Source organism: Prionailurus viverrinus, chromosome C2 (genome assembly GCF_022837055.1).
Source record: "Prionailurus viverrinus isolate Anna chromosome C2, UM_Priviv_1.0, whole genome shotgun sequence".
NCBI classification, from domain to species: domain Eukaryota; kingdom Metazoa; phylum Chordata; class Mammalia; order Carnivora; family Felidae; genus Prionailurus; species Prionailurus viverrinus.
In genome coordinates, this window is record NC_062569.1 from 145,437,638 (window position 1) to 145,457,646 (window position 20,009).

The window sequence follows — 20,009 nt, forward strand, 5'->3', positions numbered from 1 at the left end:
GTCCTGCTTGGAAATGGTAAAAGACGGCAGGGTTTTGAGGACAACAGTGGAAAATGGTGTTATAATGTTGCATAATGATCCCACTGTGAGGCTATGAGGCTGGGTAAGATCGGCTACAGCTGTGTTGATATACTTTGAACAAAGTGTGAAAAGAACCGCGGACAGTCTCTTTTCCCTTATGGTTACTCAGGATTACAGGTCTAAGAGCATCGTCAGGAGCTTTTACAAAGCACACGGGCACACACAGCAGACATACAGAGGCATAAACTCACACTCAGTGCTTGTACATGTAGAACACTTGTCTATGAGGGAGAGAAGAGACACTGTGGCCATCGACAATGCCAGGCAAAGTAAGTTTAATGTAAAGTGAATTTTCACAAGCCTCTCATGCACAGTTGGGAATGAGAGTTCTGCCACAAAAACGTAACCCAAAGGAGAATCATTACCCAAACTGTACGTCTCCCCGTCTCCCTCCGATATTAGAATTGCAAATTCAGATGATTCTTATCAAGTCAGTCTTGGCATGGCAAATCTGAAGGAAGGTCTATCCCAATAACCGAGGATTGGCTCATCATTATTTCATAGAAAAGAGGCACCAACAGAATGAGATATCTAGAAGGTAGAGTCGGCAAGAGGAAAAGCAGCTGAAAGTCCTTTGTCGTGTGCAAGGTTGTGTTCAAGACTTCTCAATAGCAGCCAGAGGACCAATATCTTCCATAGAAACATGGGCGATAGCCGCTGTATCCGTAACCTCCATAGCCAGCACCATAGCCACAGCCATAGCCACAGCCACAGCCATAGCCGCAGCCCAGGCCGCCAAGGCCATAGCCCAGACCGCCATAGTAGTTGCCGTAGTAGTAGCTCATGGTTTCAAGAGTTGACGAGTTAGGTGAGAGCAGTGTCTGCTTACAGAATATGAACTTCTGTTTCCTCGAGGCCTTTTATACACCCTCAGTAGTGCATGTGGCAAACCACAAGTGATCATGCCGTGCATTTTATCCACTAATCTGGATGAAAACCATGTCATTAACAGTGCATTCATTTACAGGAGAAGCCCTCACACCCATTAATTTGAGGATTCCTTTGCTGCTGCCTCCAAATGCTTTCAAGTACATAGTATATACTTCATAGTGAAAACAAATTTACTGTCTTATTTAATCTCTATAACGCAGCTTCATGAGTTTGCATGGCTTGAAAACCACACGTATTATTTACGCTTGCCATGAAATAATATCATCCCTCTTCACACTTAAAGCACAAATGCACAGAAACCAGAGGTTGCAAGAGCAGGATTTAAATCAACATTGTCTTGAATTTTGTTTTGAGAGAGAGCCTCAATGTCCAGAGAAACACTGCTTTTTGTTTTGTTTCAGTTTTCTGACAGGACTGATTCTGGTACTTGGTTACAAGTAATTTGTGTAGCCAAATTCATGAATACTGTCATTCTTATTAGTTTGCATGTTTTTTATGTGGTTGTATGGTGTTTACTTTTATATCCATCGACATTTCTTAAGCATGAGATATCTAAATATGTTTACCAGTAAAAACTATGTGTGTAATATTGATGTATTGTGTATATTGAGGTATGTAGAGTAAAATGTATATAATATAGATGTGTGTGTGTGTATATTGAGGTGTGTGTAGTAAAGTGTATAGATTGAGAGGTAGATTTAATGTGGTAATATCTAGGGGTTGCTTATAGCATAACAAATAATAATGGTATAAAAAGTATAGTACAAATATGGCAGGAACATTCTACCCCAGAAAGGATCAGAGTCTTTATGAAACAGAGTTATTTGAGGCAAAAAAGCATTAATTTTCAATGGATGGAGATTTCAAAAATATCTATATTAAATCTTTAGATCATTTTCTTGACACAATTCCAATGGTGATAATAATTGAAAAAGATAGAGACATAACTTTTATTATTAAATAACTCCATGAACATTTTGTTATAGGAAAACTAACCATTCTTTATCTCTATATTGTTCAAGATGATTGCTTCAGCTTAAGTGTACTATTAAGTTTTATCGTCAATGTTAAAAGCATGTGTATACTTCAGGAATGAACACTGAAATAAGGCAAGGATTTCTGTAACTGCCGCTGTTACTGAACATCTTTCTGTAGAGGATGTCAATCCACCTGAAAAAGAAAATAGACCAAGAGATAATATAGTGAAATGGAAATATCATTAGAAAATCGATGGTATGGTCACAGTTGGAAAACACAACAAAATCAAACCAACTACCAATGAGAGTAACAAGAGACTATAGTTAGATGGGTAGTTATAAAATAAACATTACATGATTACAGACCTTTACGTATCCTAACAAAGTCTTTTAGAAAGTATAATTGAATAATAGCTTATTTCAATTTGAATAACAATGTCAGATAGAGTGATGGATTTAAGGAGGAATGTGCATGACATTGGTGAAAAAATTACATGGAACGACTACAGAAGGCCAGGATGGATAAAGAGTTATGCCATGTATTTCACTGTATGAGAAGATAAAATATAGAAATGATTATAGCCCTTCTCATTTTAATTCATAACTACAATAGAATCCTCATCAACATCACAGTGTAATTTGGGGGGAAATTTCCAAAATTATCTTAATATTTATCTGAAAAAAAGAAGGTAGTTTTCCACAAATTATTTAACATACAATGTAGTATTGATTTCAGGAGTAGAACCCAGTGATTCATCTCTTACAGATAATATCCAATGCTCATCACAAGTGCCCTCCTTAATGCCCATCACCCATTTAGCCCATCCCCTTTCACCCACCTCCACTCTAGCAATCTGCAGTTTGTTCTCTGTATTTAAGAGTCTCTTATAGTTTGCCTCCCTCTCTTTTTTTATCTTATGTTTCCTTCCCTTCCCCTATGTTCATCTGGTTTGTTTCTTAAATTCCACGTATGAGTGAAATCATATATTTGTCTTTCTCTGACTGACTTACTTCATTCAGTGTAATATACTCCAGTTCCATCCACGTTGTGGCAAGTGGCAATATTTCTTTCTTTTTTATCTCCATGTAGTATTCCAGTGTGTGTGTGTGTGTGTGTGTGTGTGTGTGTACACATACATACATACCACATCTTCTTTAACCATTCATCATTTGATGGACATTTGGACTCTTTCCACAAGCTATTGTTGATAATGCTGCTATAAACATTGGGGTGCATGTATCCAACGGATTAGTATTTTTGTAACCTTTAAGTAAATACGTAGTAGTGCAATTTCTGGGTTGTAAGGAAATTCCATTTTTAAGTTTTTGAGGAAACTCTATATTGTTTTCCAGAAAGGTTGCACCAGTTTTAATTCCCATGAACAGTATAAGAGGGTTCCCCTTTCTCCCCATCCTTGCGTGCACCTGTTGTTTCTTTGTGGTAGATTTTAGCCATTCTGACAGGTGTGAGGTGATATCTCATTCTAGTTTTGACTTGTGTTTCTCTGATGATGAATGATGTTGAGCATCTTTCCATGTGTCTGTTGGCCATCTGGATGTCTTCTTTGGAAAAATGTCCATTCATGTCTTCTGCCCACTTTTTAATTGGATTATTCATTTCTGAGGGTTTTCAGTTTTATAAGTTCTTTAGATATTCTGAATATGTCATCTGCAAATACCTTCTCCCATCCCATAGGTTGTCTTTTACTTTTGTTGGTGGTTTCCTTCACTGTGAAGAAGTCTTTTTATTTTGATGAAGTCCCAATAGTTTATTTTTGCTTTTTTTCCCCTTGCCTCAGGAGACATACCTAGTAAGAAGTTACTACAGTCAATGTCAAAAAATTACTGCCTGTGTTCTCCTCTAGGATTTTAATGTCTTCCTGTCTCACATTTAAATCGTTAATCCATTCTGAATTAATTTTTGCGTATGGTGTAAGAAAGTGGTCCAGTTTCATGCTTTTGCATGTTGCTGTGCAGTTTTCCCGATGCTATTTGTTGAAGAGACTGTCTTTTTTCCATTGGATATTCTTTCCTGCTTTGTTGAAGATTAATTTGCCATATAGCTCTCTGGTTTGTTACTGGCTTTTCTATACTGTTCTATTGATTTATGTGTATATTTTTGTGCTAGTGCCATACTTGTTTGATCACTACAGTTTTGTAATATAGCTTGAAGTCCAGAACTGTGATGCCTCCAGCTTTGCTTTTCTTTTGCAAGGTTGCTTTGGCTATTCAAAGTCTGTTGTGGTTCCATACAAATTTTAGGATCGTTTGTTCTAGCTCTGTGAAAAATGTTGTTGGTATTTTGATACAGATTGCATTAAATGTGTAGATTACCTTGTGCAGTATAGACATTTTAATAATATTTGTTTTTCCAAGCCCTAAGCATGGACTATTTTCCCATTTCTTTGTGTTTTATTCAGTTTCTTTCATCTGTGTTTTATAATTTTCAGGGGATAGATGTTTTCCTCTTTGGTTAGGTTTGTTCTTCGGTCTCTTTTGGCTTTTGATGCAATTGCAAATGGGATTAATTTCTTCATTTCTCTTTCTGCTGCTTCAATATTGGTGAATAGAAATAGATTGCTGTATGTTGATTTTGTATCCTGTGACTTTACTGAATTCGTGTATCAAATCTAGTGATCTTCTGGTGGACTCTTCCAGGTTTTCTATATATGTACTATCATGTCATCTGCAACTAGTGAAAATTTTACTTCTTCCTTGCTGATTTAGATGCCTTTCATTTCTTTTTGTTGTCTGATTTCTGTGGCTAGGACTTCCAATACAATATTAAATAACAGTGGTGAGAGTGGACATCCCTGTCTTATTCTTGACCCTAGAAGAACAGCTCTCAGTTTTTCTCCATTGAGGATATTAGTTCTGGTTTTTGTTTGTTTGTTTTTTTTTTTTTGTTTTGTTTCTTTTTTTCCTTTTTTTTTTTTGTATATGGCCTTTATTATGTTGAGGTATATTTTCTCTAAACCTACTTTGTTGAGCATTTTTACTAAGTAAGGATGCCGTCTTTTGTCAAAAGCCTTTTCAGCATCTATTGAGAGGATCATATGGTTCTTATCCTTTCTTTTATTAATGTGGTGTATTACATTGATTTTTTTTGTGAGTATTGAACCACCTTTGCAAACCAGGAATAAATCCCACTTGATCATAGTGGATGATTCTTTTAATGTACTGTTGCATTTGGTTTGCTAGTATTTTATTGAAAATTTTTGCATCCATGTTCATCAGAGATATTGGCCTATAGTTCTCTTTCTCTCTTTTTAATGTTTATTTATTTTTGAGAGAGAGAGAGAGTGAGCAGGGGAAGGGCAGAGAGAGAGGGGGACAGAGGATCCAAAGCTGGCTCTACACTTGCAGCAGTGAGCTTGATGCGGGATTAGAACTCACAAACTGCGAAATCATGACCTGAGCCGAAGTCGGACATTCAACTGAATGAACCACCCAGGACCCCTTGTAGTTTTTGTTTCTAGTGGAGTCTTTATTTGGTTGTGGAATCAGGGTAATACTGCGTAGAATCAATTGGGAAGTTTTCCTTCCTTTTCTGTTCTTTTTTTGTTTGTTTTGTTTTTTGTTTGTTTTGTTTTTTGTTTTTTGTTTTGGACTAGTTTGAGAATAGGTATTAAGTCTTTCTTCTTTGAATGTTTGGTAGAATTCATTTGGTTATCTTTTTAAAATACATACTGACTACTATTGTGTTTGAAACTGATGACCATTACCAACACCTAGCAGCTATATACTCCAAATGCTTGAAGTAATTATATTATTTGCCAGAATTATCACTGATTAGATAAAGATTACATTTGTAACAGTGAAGTAATGGTGCCTTAGGCAGTGTCACAAAATTCTGAAGGTTATGTATCCTTCAATTTACCGTGTAATTAAAAATTGTGCGTATTATTTTTACAAAGAAAAATGTATGAACACAACATTTTAAATATGATCTCAAGAGATGAATGGGAAGCCAGTAGTTCAAGGCACATGAAGTTAGAAAAAGCTACATTAGATGATTTCAGAAGCCAGGCAATTGAAGCCTAGTGTGGGACACTCAAATTACTAAAGTATTGAGATATGAAGTATTTTTTTAATAGCAAAGAGCATTGATCTTGCTATTTCCAAATTCCCTTCACTCATAGGCAAAGGAAAATAGTCATTGTCCTACGTATTTGTTAACAGTCAACTTTTTGAATTTTGTGATTACTTTCAGAAAGGGATGAGTAGATTAACCACTTGAAAATGAAAGTTATGGATTGTTATGAAGGAAATTTGTCTTATGTTTTGGAAGATCTTGGGACTGGGGTCTTTTTCTAGTAATAACTATAGTCGGTGAGGAAAATGTTGACTGGATCTAGGCATACGGTGTAAAGTTCATCTAGCACAGGTCAAGTATTGACTGAGAAAGGGGCCATCAAGGCTTTAGTGGGGTTCTTTTGGATCCTGGGGTTACGGTAAAGAACACAAGTATTCTTCAGGGCGAAAGTGACCTTAATATAAGACTTCAAGTACTTTTAGTCACATTAAGATGATCAAATACATTGTGTAATGACTTTATTAAGTTATCCTAGTCTGATATCATTAAACATTCAGTTTATGTAACTCCCCATGTTCTAATTCTTGGCCCAGAACACAACTTTCTGATTATTATCAGTCTTGCCTTTCCTTTCGGGAAGAAAGTAAGCTTATTATATTGGGTTTAAGCCTTTTGGCCATTCTGACAGTGATTTCTCAGGGTACATTAATAAATTGGCCTCCGATAGTGATTTCGTTCCCCAAATAAAATAAAGATGATATGGTGATAAAATGTGCTTTGAGTATTTCCATTTCCCTGTAGCAGTAATTTGTCTCGTAAATTAATAAAGTGATCTAATTATAATTTGGATTTCCATGTAGGTTAGCTATAAGGAGAATTCACAAATCAAGCAAACTCAAGTATTACAGTTCCTGCAACAATTATTTCTTATTGTATATTAATGAGTTGGCATTATGTTTTATAGATGATTCACTTGAACTTGTTAATGTTAGTCAGCCCCTGAGAAATGGATTTGTTCTCAACGTACTAACTGAACCAAACCATCTAACTGAGCCTACAACCCAAAGAACTAGATTTTGGTGAGGGATAAACTTATCAGGGAAATTGATGTTTTCCCTAGAGTCTTCTGGGGATTAGACTTTTTTTTTTCTCTTCTCAGGAGATTCTGGATTCTTCTTCTGTCTTCTGTGAGCTAAGACGTATTTAGCATACAATGAAATTATTTTAGTCAACATGTGCTTGGGGCTAACCCCCATACCCATTGTATTCCACGGTATATATTTACCCAGCCCATTTCTTTAACACATTTATTGAACAATATTCTGGAACAGTCTGATGGACAAGCACAAAAACTTGCATAGCAGTTACTGTCATTGCCCTTGTGCATGTCTCAGGGATGTGGTCCACTACCTGCACTTCTATGGCAACTACAGATTGATTTTGCTTATATTATTGCAGGTTTCTACCTTAATGTACTAGTAGGTTAAATGTTATATTCTCCTTTACAGTTAGCTGTCTTTGTTTAATTCATGAAGCTCGTTATATCTTTGTTTACCATTTTTTAACCCCATAAACTAACCATCAGGACTACCTGACCTTTTGCTTTATGTGTTTGAAATTTCTCCCTTGTATTGCCCAGAGGCCTCTACACTGTAAACAAGACAATTACTCTCATGCCCATACCCTGGCAGCCGAACCCTAACTGTCTAACCCTAACTGTTTCAGAAAATACTGAGATGGTCCATATAGAAACAGTAATGTAAAGTAAATCACAAACTGCACTAACTAGTGGGGAGTCATGGTTAAATCTGAGTTTTCTTTAGCTCTTTCCTCTGAGACCAAAAAACAGATTGATTCAAATTCCACAGTACTGCAGTATTACAAATATAATGCTCATATTCTTAAAAAGCAAACACACAAAACCCATGGCAGGCAAAGTGACTTTCATAAAATTCTAGTCAAGGTAGCTAACTGTTCAAGCACATGCTTCGCACTTAACCACAATGTAGAATCTCTGAATCCCTGGTATTCTTCCAGAATTCTAACCTAGAATTCAGTGAAATAAGATAGTTGTCTGAACTTAGTGAAGCTAAAAATATTCATACAGGATTCTTGAATGTGATGCTCGTGATTTTTTTATGTACAGTTTTCTAAAATATATCCTAAGATAAATTCAAATTGTGAGAGTTAAACATCTGGATGATGACATTTTTCTCCAGCCACAATAGGATTACATTTATTGATTTGCTCTTTGGAGTTATGCCATCTGTTATTGTTGAGCACTCTGATAAGAGCAAGTTTTCTGAAGTTTATTCTTGTAATGACAAGAAAAATAAAACTTGACTTCAGAGAGTATGGATCCTTACATTACATTCTACTTACAGTATAGATATCATCTACTACATTATATAGCTTACAGTTTATGATGAACATTCATGCAAGTATGTTTTCTAGCTCTCAGGACCAGACATAATATCATATGGGAAGCAGATTTACTTTTATCTTATAGACACTAACTCATATAATTAATACCTATGATATTCACCAGGAAATATTAAACCAAAGTCATGGATCGTTCCTAAAAAACAAACAAGACTTCAAAGTATACAATGCACGTGATAATCATAATAATTCATCCCAAAGATAAGACACAGAACAATGATAAAAGTATATGCACAAATATGTTTATCTCAGTTTTTTATAATAGTTTTTATAATATTAAGAACAAAAGTGGCAAATAATCCACATGTACAACAATAGAGTAATAGTAAAATAAAGTACACAGACAGCATGGAATACTCTGTTATGATTAAAAACAATGTTTGTAAGGGATTTTAATGCCATGGGAAATCCCTAGTGATATAATGCTAATTAACAAAGGCAGTACACAAAAATCACTGTATGGTTTTAATAATCTAAGTTACATAAAATCTCAAAGAAAAATATGGGGACAGGGGTTAATAATATTGTATATCTTGCAGGATTGTTGTGAGAGCAAAAGGGATATGAGAAGTTAGTATGATAGTTCCCACAACATAAACACTCATTAAGTGTTGGCTTTCATTACTGTGAAAAATGTAGGTGAATGCTCTTTTTTAAGACATATAGAACACAGACATCATCCGTAAGGTAGGTGCATATAAAGAACATTTACCTAAAAGCCTTAATCGACAGAAGAAGAAAACATTCATTTACCAGAGTAAGGGTAATGTTCTCCAGGATAATTCTCTCAGCTGGATATGTGCACAGAACAAGAGGATGCCTCTTAAGCAGCTGGCACAAGGACTTGAAATGGAACATTTAGTTAAAAGAATTCAAAAATAGATTGAAGGCACATAACTGAAGACAGAATCTGCCAAGATCCTGGGTTCCCAGGAAACATAACTGAGCAGACCAGTGAGTTGTAGCCGACATGAAGATGTCAAAATTCTTTTGATGAGACCTGAAGTCAGCTCTCCAACATGAAATTATATAAAATTAGTAAGTCACTGTAGCTTGAAATCCACTCGTTCTCATATTTATTCACCCCAAACCTGTATATTGAACATGAATGGTAAAGTCATCTTTGAAACTTTGGGGATACTCTAACGGGAAAAATAAAATCAAGAGACAAATGTCCCTGTCCCTATGGAGCACACATTCTTCCAGGTGAGAACAAATATACCAGGTGACATTAAACTATATGGAAGGAAACAGAGTACAGAAAGGAGTTAGAGAGTGCAACCAGGGAGTTGACGTTTTCAGCACAGTGGCCCAGAAAGCTTCACAGAGAAGGACATTTTGAGACAATTGTGGGACAAAATGGGGGAGAAAATTGTGCTGACATTTGGAAGAACACTAGTTCACTCTAGTTCAAAGGAACTGTAAGTGATAGGGCATTGATAGGGAGAGTGTGGCTGGCATTTTAGAGAAGTACCACAGCGGGGGAAGGAGTTGGGGAGGGGCAGATGGGGAGGTGCATTTAGAGGCCATTGGAGGAATCTGGCTTTTACCCTGAATGGAATGGGGTGAGTAGCTAGAGGAGAATTTAGAAAAGAGTGCCATGGTCTTGCATGATTTATATCCCTTTCTCCATCTTTCATTCCTCAAGCCTGCCTGCAGGAATAAGGAGAGTGCACTAATTCCCAAACAGGTCCAACTCTCCCTGAGGGCAGGCAGCAGTAGGTGTCAGCAGCCTCCAACAAAGAGACTTGAGTGGTAAAAGCAATTAAGGAGCCACTGTGCTCAGCCATTGGCAAAGAGATCCAAGGAGATATGTGTGGAATATGAAGAGAATCCACTATGTGCACCATGGACCAGGACTCTGGATATGGAGTTGGAGGTGGCAAGAAACAGTTGGATTCTGGATATATTTTTAAAGTAGAGTTAATATGACTTTTGGAGAGATTGGATGTAGACCTCAAGAGAGAGTCGTCAAGGAACTCAAAGGCTTTTGGCCTGAAAATATGAATATGTCATTAGCATATATGGGAAAGGTAGGTCAAATTGTCTTTGGGGTAAAGAAAGATTAAAAGTTTATTTTTAGACATGTTCTGCTTAAAATAACTATGAGATATGTATGATTTATATAAAAAGTCAGATGTACGAGTCTGGTTTTTAAATGAGGGATCTGGGCCGGAAAGAAAGATTTCATGGGAATGCAAATGATGTTTAGCCTTATTAGGGTAAACGAGATCACTAAGCTACAGGATGCTTTGAAAAATCAGTGCAATGACTCAGATTAACAAATTCCTCAAAGGAAAGAAAGTGAATTCTGCTTGATAAGATTAAGGAAAAGTTGCTCTGATTGGTTCAGGAAAGTTACAAGAAAGTCCTAGCTCCTGCTTTTCCTCTTGGACCTGCTTTCGCTCAGTCTCTTGGGGACACTTACCTAATATCTTCTCTGGCACGGCAATCTATGTTCTTCCCTTCCCAATTCTATATCTCCAACTTAGTAAAGAAATAAGGATTTTATAAGTCTTCAGTATTTGGTGAAGAAAGAGAGGGAGGGATTTCCAGCTAAGTTGTTATTTAAAACCACCTTTCTCGTTAATAAGTTTGCAACTTATTATGTTAGGTTCCATGTGTCTATTTATCAACAATAAGTAATCTTATGTTCAACTTTTTGCGGTGAGTGGTTATATGCTCTCAGGTACCCAATAAAGAACAATTGAACTATTTATAGTAAATACCAGGTACCTGAGTATTACCTGCAAAAGAAAACAAAAACACATTAGCATGTTTAAAACTATCTTCTTCATCTATACCTTTTACTATTGAGGGAAATTTTTCACTCTGATAATCACAAAGCCACAGATGCAAATAAATATCATTGAGAGAAATAACCAAAAGTAACATGCGGTCATGATGTCGAAATCAGGTGACAATGAAAAAGAAGGCTAAAATTTTTCTACATTAGATATTAAGCTAAAACTATTTGAATGTGTAAAGGTCACATAAGAGGGAAAAGCTAAAGTAAAAAAAATAAAATGGAACCTACCTATTTTTTTCAATTTTCAAAAACATAGTTTGCTCATTCTGGTGGCTGAGGTTGAAATCCTATACTTTTGCATGCCATAGGTGAGGATTTATTGCCCGACTGAACATAAAGCAGAAGATACAAAGCAACTTAGAGGTAAAGTCATAGGTTCAAAGAGAAAAGAATCCGGAGGCATACACTACACCATAAGACCTTAAGTAGCATCCACGGGACCAACATGCTCCAAAGTAGCGTGGTTGTCAACAGCTGCATCTACATCCACCACAGCCAAAGTCACATCTCCATCCAGAGCCACAGTTCGGGCCATATTGGTAGTTGCCACAGTAGCATGAGGTTTCAGGAGTATCTTCTGAGAACCCCACACACAAGTCCTCTTATACTTGCTCAGTAGAAGGGATATGAAGCAAGCACCCATCACTGTCTCCAGACTAATTGTATGGTGTGGAGGAGATGGCATTAATATATTTCTTCAGATAAGATAAGGTTTGCATGCTCATTAAAACTAAAGGTTACTCTGCTTTCATACCATATCCTTTTACTGAAGAATGATTATGTGGGTTACAAATCTCTTGCTTCCTTCCTACCCCAGTTCCTACAGCACATCCCTCACTCATCAGTCCCAAACATTTGAACCCCTTCCATGTGCCAGATGCTGTGCTGAGGGTTAGGGCAAGAGAGATACAAGATAGAGTTTCTGACAAGTTGTCTTCAAATCCAGTTATATCACATATTTAATACAAGCTATACCTTGTTTTATAGTAGGAAATAATAGTTTGCATCTCGCTGGCAGTTTCAAAGCCAGAAGAACATCAAAAATAGAGGCAGACCCCTGGCTCACCCACATGTATGTTACTTTAAGAACATTTTATCAGTATCCTCACATGACCCCCAAAATAACTATTTGTAACATAGTCCGGATGTATTTAAATGTATGTAGGAACTTGGTTCCTCTTAAACCTTTTGTCATATTGTTGTATTGTGGGTTTGCCATGAGACTCCCTCGTATCTAAACTTTCATATACTCTCGTTGGAACAAAACTGTAAGACTATTTCCAGTTTTAATACTCAGTGAACCTGTGAATCCTTGTGACCCCAGAATTTCTTACTCTTTTTCTCACTTCCATGTATTACCTTCTGTTTCCTCCTTTGCCTGTATAATTCTCAAGGACAACACAAGACACAGTGGCTGTAGAAAAGACCCAAAACATTATATAATGTTTATCATTGGACCCTATGAACAACAAAACTTAAGGCGATTAATATTAGAACTTCAGCTGCTTTTTCAAAACAGCCAAACTCATTGTAATCAAAGTAAACTACTTTCTGACAAATTTACTTGACACAAGAGCTTGGGTAACTCGAGAGGTGGTTGGGTTATGGGGTTAATATGCTTCATTTTCACTTCTGCTCATAATCCAAGGGCAACAAACAAAAACGGCCTCATTTTACCATTAGTGGCATTACTGGAAGGTTCACTGAAGAAACAAAGTCATCTTTAGTGTTACTGCTGCTTGCATCCACTCCCACATTTTTCCTGTGTTCCAGAAACTGAGATTATGCAAATAGCTAAACAATATGTAGGAGACAACTAACATCCATTATACAGGAAACACAGTGAAACCAATTGCTTTCTTACAAGCTCCCGTCTAATAAATACCATAGCACCAGGAAATCTTGCAGTGACTTCAACTTTGTTTGTCTGAGCTACCAAGAGCTTAGTACATTCTGTGGCTGTGTTCACTTTAACTAATTTTATAGTGAGATGTCATAGAAGGGGCACAGCTCCAATACCATGATGTTCTACGTATCTAAAAAGAGGTCAGGATCTTCATGAAATTGAAGTGTTATAAAAGAAAATACATATTCTATTTATAGTTTGCAGAAAACAAGTGTCTGGAAACAATATGTGGTCATTAGCCTGGAGTAACAAGCTAGTATTAATAAAAATGCTGATATATCTTGAGCACTTCCTATATTCCAGGCACTACGCTATATCTTTTATAGACATCATCTCATTTAATTCTCAACACTCTGAAGCAGGATGTGTATCACTTTCATTTTACGGAAGATAAGATTGCTAGGAGGTTTCCCCAAACGTTACAGGTAGTAAGTATTAGAACACATGAACCTTAACAGCCTGTTTCCAGATTTCCACTATCTGTCACTCCATTCCATCACCTACAAGAACAAAGAGAAATTAATCCAATAAAGAGGCACTGACTCTGACAGGAATGGCGTACCATTACTGCAACCTTTAAACCTTCACTCTGTTAAGCTATGTTGCTTGTAGTTTTAATTTTGCTAACTTCTGTGCTTAAGTTTCATGCTAAAACTCAGGTGCATGTGATTATATCAGTAAGCTCTATAACAGAAACAGAAGGAGGAGGTGAGGCTGGAAAAATCAAGCAAAAATGAAAGTATGGGTGAGTTTGCATGTCGTGCTAGGGCATTGAAGCAATGCCCTACTAGTAAATCTTTCTTGTCCACGCTGAAGTGTTCATTCATTGTGCCTTGGCTACCCAAGACACGGAACAAAAAAGGAGCATCTGCCTAGAACACAACTTTTAAGTTATTAAAAGCCTAAGTAGTTCATGATACTTACGTGTTTTTTAAATTTTTTTATTGTTTATATATGTTTGAGAGACAGAGAGGGACAGAGTACGAGTGGGGGAGGGGCAGAGAGCAAGAGGGAGACACAGAATCCGAAGCAGGCTCCGGGCTCTGAACTGTCAACACAGAGCCCAAGGTAGGACTCAAACTCACGAACTGTGAGATCATGACCTGAGCCGAAGCCGGACGCTCACCCTACTGAGCTACCCAGGCGCCCCTGATGCTTATGTATTTTTTAGATTTTATATGATTACATATGAATATAATGCAAAATCTGAAAAAGAAAAAGAAAAATAGAAAAATTGCAAAAGTAACTATAAATACCATGTTTGGAATGAGTTGCTCAGGAGATGATCCCAGGCATTGCATGGTTGTGATTTCAAACTGTACTTCACTTAAAATTGCTTATTGGGCCCCCATTATGTGTAAGACAGTCTTACTTTGGAATTGGTGATACAGCAGAAGCAAAATGAATAGCTGTTTTTATAGATCTTACATACTCTTTCCTTAGAAGCTCCATTGTGGAAAAGTTTGAAAAGTAGCCCACAGCCAATGGTTAATTGACATGGGAGTACAAGGCCCAGCCCTCCTATGAGTGAGGTACGAGATAGGCTTTAGAAAATATTCTCTAGAGAGGGAGCAGGAATAAAGTGAAGAGACAGACAAGGGTCTATAGCAATAGTCCAAGCGGAGAATGATGCATTTTAGACGAGGGACATGACAATGAAGACAGATAATTTTAGGATGTTTCCAAAATACAACCAATGGAAATGGGTAATGGATTCAATTCAGGGATGAGAAAGAGATTATCTCCAACAAATTCCAGGGTTTGGGCATGATGAATTTGGAGGAAGTTATTGAATTTTCTGAGATCTAAAGTATTGGTGGAAAATTAAGGATATGAGGAAAAGATTATGTTTGAAATGTCTAAATGCGTCTTTAATAAGATGGTAATTAGATATGCAAGTCACGCTGAGAGGTCTGGGCTAACAATGACCATGTGGAGTGTGTTGCATGTAGTCAGTATGTAAAGCAGAGAGGGGGGCAAAGATTACTTAATGGGGAAGATGCTGCAGCTACATCATCCAGTTCCCCCTTATCAGTTGGGGCACCCGTTGCCAAGCACTGTGTTGGATACTAATGGCCCACAGCTGTCCTCTTCCTCAGAGAATTGCCCTCAGCTGATAAGAGCCACCTCTCCTCTCCTCGAGATCCATCCCTTCTTCAATGAAGAGTAGCCCACAGCCAATGGTTAATTGATATGGGAGTACAAGGCCCAGCCCTCCTGCCTCAAAGGGAGACAATTCTGGGGTACCCTTCAGACTTTTTTGATTCCTGTGAGATCAGGCAGAGGCTAGACTTCAGCTTCAAGAACATAGTTGCTTAGCCTTCTTCCATGACCTATTCTGCTTCCCTCGCTGTCTTAGAGAATTCTCTTTGGAGAGTACCCCAATAAAACATTTGTCTACAAGGCCCATTCTCCAGCTCCACTTGGGTGAAACCTGTTCTAAGACAACTATAAAGAAAGTACAAAGGAGAGACTTCCCATGAAAATGTCCACAGGGACCCAGGAAATAATGTAGATGAGTAAAAGGAAGTGTAGTCTATGGTGGATCAAATTTCACATCATCAAGGACGTTTCAGTGGTGGTCAGGACAAAAACAAACAAACAAAAAACAGATTAAAATGAATTGGTCTGGGTAGACAGAACTGGTTACAATAAGTGCACATGATTGTTTTGAGAAACTTGCCCCTGATAGAAAATAAAGAAATGAGTCTCTAGGGAACTGGCATCTTTAGTGTGTATTATTTGTTCTTTTTGCAGAAGCTTTGTTAAGTTATAATTTTATGTTTATTTATTATTGGTGTGTGTGTATGTTACATACTCCACATTTTACATTGTCCCATAATATTTGAATTTCAGGAGGATACAGAAGATAGAGAATGCGAAGACCCTGGAGATTTAATATTCAAGGCACAAGAGAAGCAGAGCTCCTAATAAGGCAGGAAGTGATAGCATACAGAAAAGTGGAGAGATAAGGTTCTGGTAAGTTTAAGAACATAGCCTCTTTGGAAAAGAGGCAAGTGAAAAAGACGTACAAGACCAGGAGAATCCTGTTAGATGAGACAGTCCATTGTTCAGTTTTCCCCAGGTTCAGGATAGTTGCTGACAGAGAGCTCATATTCAGTAAATGTTTGGCAAATTAATAGCAGAATTAATTAAATGTGACAATAAGAAAAGACGTCCTATTTTGCAGCAATACCATTCACCTCAAGGTGAGTCTAGGAAGTTGATGATTTAATCTATTCAGCTGTGATTAACAGTCGCAGCCCTGTTTGCAAAAGGATTGATGTTTGTATTCACAGTCTTGAAAAAAAATGCTGAAAACACATGACACTTCAGCTCCACGGTGATTCAAAGATTTAAAATATGGCCGTGTCAATATTAAGTCTTTCTCTTTCTTTCTCTCATTCTCATGGAATCTTTAGGAGTCCATTCACATTGAATGTCTACCAGTTACTTTAACTCATGATGTTTTCTATTTCTCTCCTGTTTCTTCATTCCAGAACCCACAACCCTCTTTCCATCATTTCACTTACACACACACACACACACACACAGGACCCACCTTCTTCATCCAGCACTCTTCCCACTCACTTACTTAACTTTCTTCCAGGAAGCTTTCACCTCTCCGCAATCTATGGTCCCAGGATATCTGATGCTATTCTAAGAATTTCAAATATCAAATTGTAAAATAATTGCCTAATAGATAAAGAGTACCTCCCCAGGTAGATTGTACATCCAAGAGGAGAGACACCATATCCGTCTTGTCCGTCTCTGTATCTATGGGGCCTGGATGGTAACGTACCTAGCAAGCAACCATCCCACAAATACTTGTGTAATTAAACCAAATTGACTTCAAAGTACCAACAGCATTATTGGTCATGAAAACACAAGTATAAAAACACTGATGCAAAATTATTGCAATCAACAAATATAAATAAAAATAACGATCGTTACAAGATTACATAATATTTAATTTAAAAAAACAAGAACTTCTCACACAAATAATATTAACTGGCAATGTGTGGGATTATTAAAACAGTACAATTTCAAAAGAAATAAAAATTTTGAGGTACTTCTTGTTTAATCCATATTCTGCAGATTTTTATTCTAAAGCAATTCAACTGTAGGTCTAGATGGGTTGTTGACCTTTTGATAACATTGATGAAATGATGAACTCTGGGAAAAGATCTAACAGCACTTCACAGGAAGATGAATCCAATAGGCTGATGGGTTTTGAAGGCTCTTCAGTAGAATCTGTGTCACCAACATCTGCCACCACCAGAAGGATGGCAGCATTTATAAAAATGGCCCTATAGGCCAAACCACGATAATCGTAGCCTTAATAACACATGGTATAAGGAGTGCAAGGTCAATTCAAAGAACAGAGTCAAGCTCCTGAGTTTGAATGTCCTTATCTGCACATGACCTTTTATATGCTCAGTAGTGACTGCAGCAAACCAGAGGCACACCTGGCATCCTAATGGTATGGCCTGAATAACCCATCATTTCTAAATTCTTCTCTGTTTCCTTCCTTCAGACAGTTCAGCAGGTCCACACTGTATCTCTCTGACACCCTAACGTGACAACTCTATTTTGATTATTTGCTTATATTCTTGTCTCACATAAGAAACTATGAGCTACTTCAGGGCACAGACCCTAGGGTACCCATCTCCATACCCCATTGTCTCACCAAGTGTCAAGTACATGGTAGGTACTTCAGTATTTGCTGAATGAATTAATGGATGGATGGATAGATGGACAGACAGATGGATGAAGTTTCACAAGAAATGCATTGACTGATCTGAATACTCTAAATAAAGAAACTTCTTTATACTAGATAACTCATATTAACTACCTTCTATGGTTAAATTCTGCCAATTAAATTATTTGCCCACAATGGATTGTGGCAATCCACTACCAGTTTTCAAAGGATCACATGTATCCAGCTCACCCCACTTTGAGTGGTTTCTTAATGATATCTGAGATCGCAGAATCAGTTTACAGTTTAGAACACCTATTTGATTAGAGGTGCAAGGGAAATAATGTAATGCATAATCTGACAAACAATTTTGTTGTCTTAGGACCAAAATTGTTCTACAACCAAAAGGTTGTTCTCTCCTCTTGTATTTTAACAGGTATTGATTAGCTGGCATGAACTCCACCTATGGGACCTCCTCAATGTTTCCAAACATTTGAAGAGCAATTAAGGATCTAGATGGCCAACATCCTTTATGAATTAGTGATATACATACATTTTATACTTAAGAATCAAGTAATGCTAAGAATACCATGTCACTCAAAGGCATTATTGCTATCGTTGTGGGTGTGTTACAATAATTTTTTTTTATCTGGATAATAGCACATTTAGGTAACAGTATTACCGCATGCTCCTGGACCTTAGTACCAAGAGGAAAGCAAGAGGCAGATATTTGGGCAGCTTTAACTAAACAACTTAGGCACCCCAGTAAGCTTTAAGTATATTTACATAAAAATAATTAGAGAGATTGTTTAAAAGCTCAAAGTTTTTATACAAATAAGACAAATTCCTTTAAGAATAAAAACCATATTGCTTAGAATCTTAATGTGACTAATAATTGACAGCAAAAAAAAAAATGCCCAGAATCAAGATACATATCACTATTGTCAAATTTTACTCAATAAGTTTACCTCAGTCTATTTTCTATTAATTTATTAAAGAAATATTCCTTCAGATTCTGACATTCCGATTAGAGCACAGATTCCTTTCCAACCTAGTTACTACATTTACATCACCAAATTTGGCTAAGCATAGCTCTTTCTTACAAACAACTTCCCCTGCAGAGGCATTCACACTATCAGGTTTCGCTAGAATTTATTCATAGAGCCCTTTCAGTCTGTCATCATCTTCGACAACCTCACTGACAAGGCAGCGCCTTCTGGCAAAAAAAGAAAAATGTTTTAATTTAAGAAGTAGGATGTGTGAGACATCAGACACATATGCGCACTATATTGTTTACAAATATAATATGAAGTCTGTAGCATAGCTTTTTATGCATCCCACGGAATTGTAGTTCTATCACATTTTCTCAGTGGCGATGTATCAAACCCAAACTCATCTATCAGTTGGCACAGAAGTGACGACGGTAGAGTTCACATGTCGGGTACAGTGAACCTCATTCTTCTGCTGACTTTGAACTATGAAAAACCTTTATCAATGTCCAGAACTATTGAGGGACTAATAATTGTTGGGCAGTGTTTTGTTACTCAAGAAATAGACACAGCCCCAATTTGGCCTTTCCAATAATTAGTATTTTATTTCTTGATCTGGTAACTCGTTTACTCATTTAGGAGCCAAACTTGTGTCATAGAAATTCTGCTTACTGCTGAGAATACAGAAATAAACAAGACAAGACATTTAAGGAATTTATAATCACTACGTATATCTCTTGAGAAACAAGGTTGTTTGGTAAATCTATGCCTTTTTATATGTCATGCCCTCTACCCAGAAAAACCTCCCATCTTGTTTTTATTTGACTTCCATTACTGTCATAGAAAACTCAATCTGTGTGTTCTTTCTTCTGGATCATTTATCTTACTATCAGTCTGATGTCTCCCTTTTAATGATCCCATGATACCCCTCATAGCCACCTCTCTCGGAGCACCTACCTGAAGTGTATACTCACCTGTCTGTCCAACTCACTAGGATACAAGCTCATTCAGGGCAGGGGTTATGCTTTATTTCTCTTTTTATGATAAGTGTTCAGTTTATATAATATGTATGCGTTAATGAATGAATGTATTAATGAATTAATAAATCTTATTGAAGTAGGCCTAAAATAAACCACCATAACACAAATGCTAAGTCCGATAGTAACGAAAGGTCAGGGT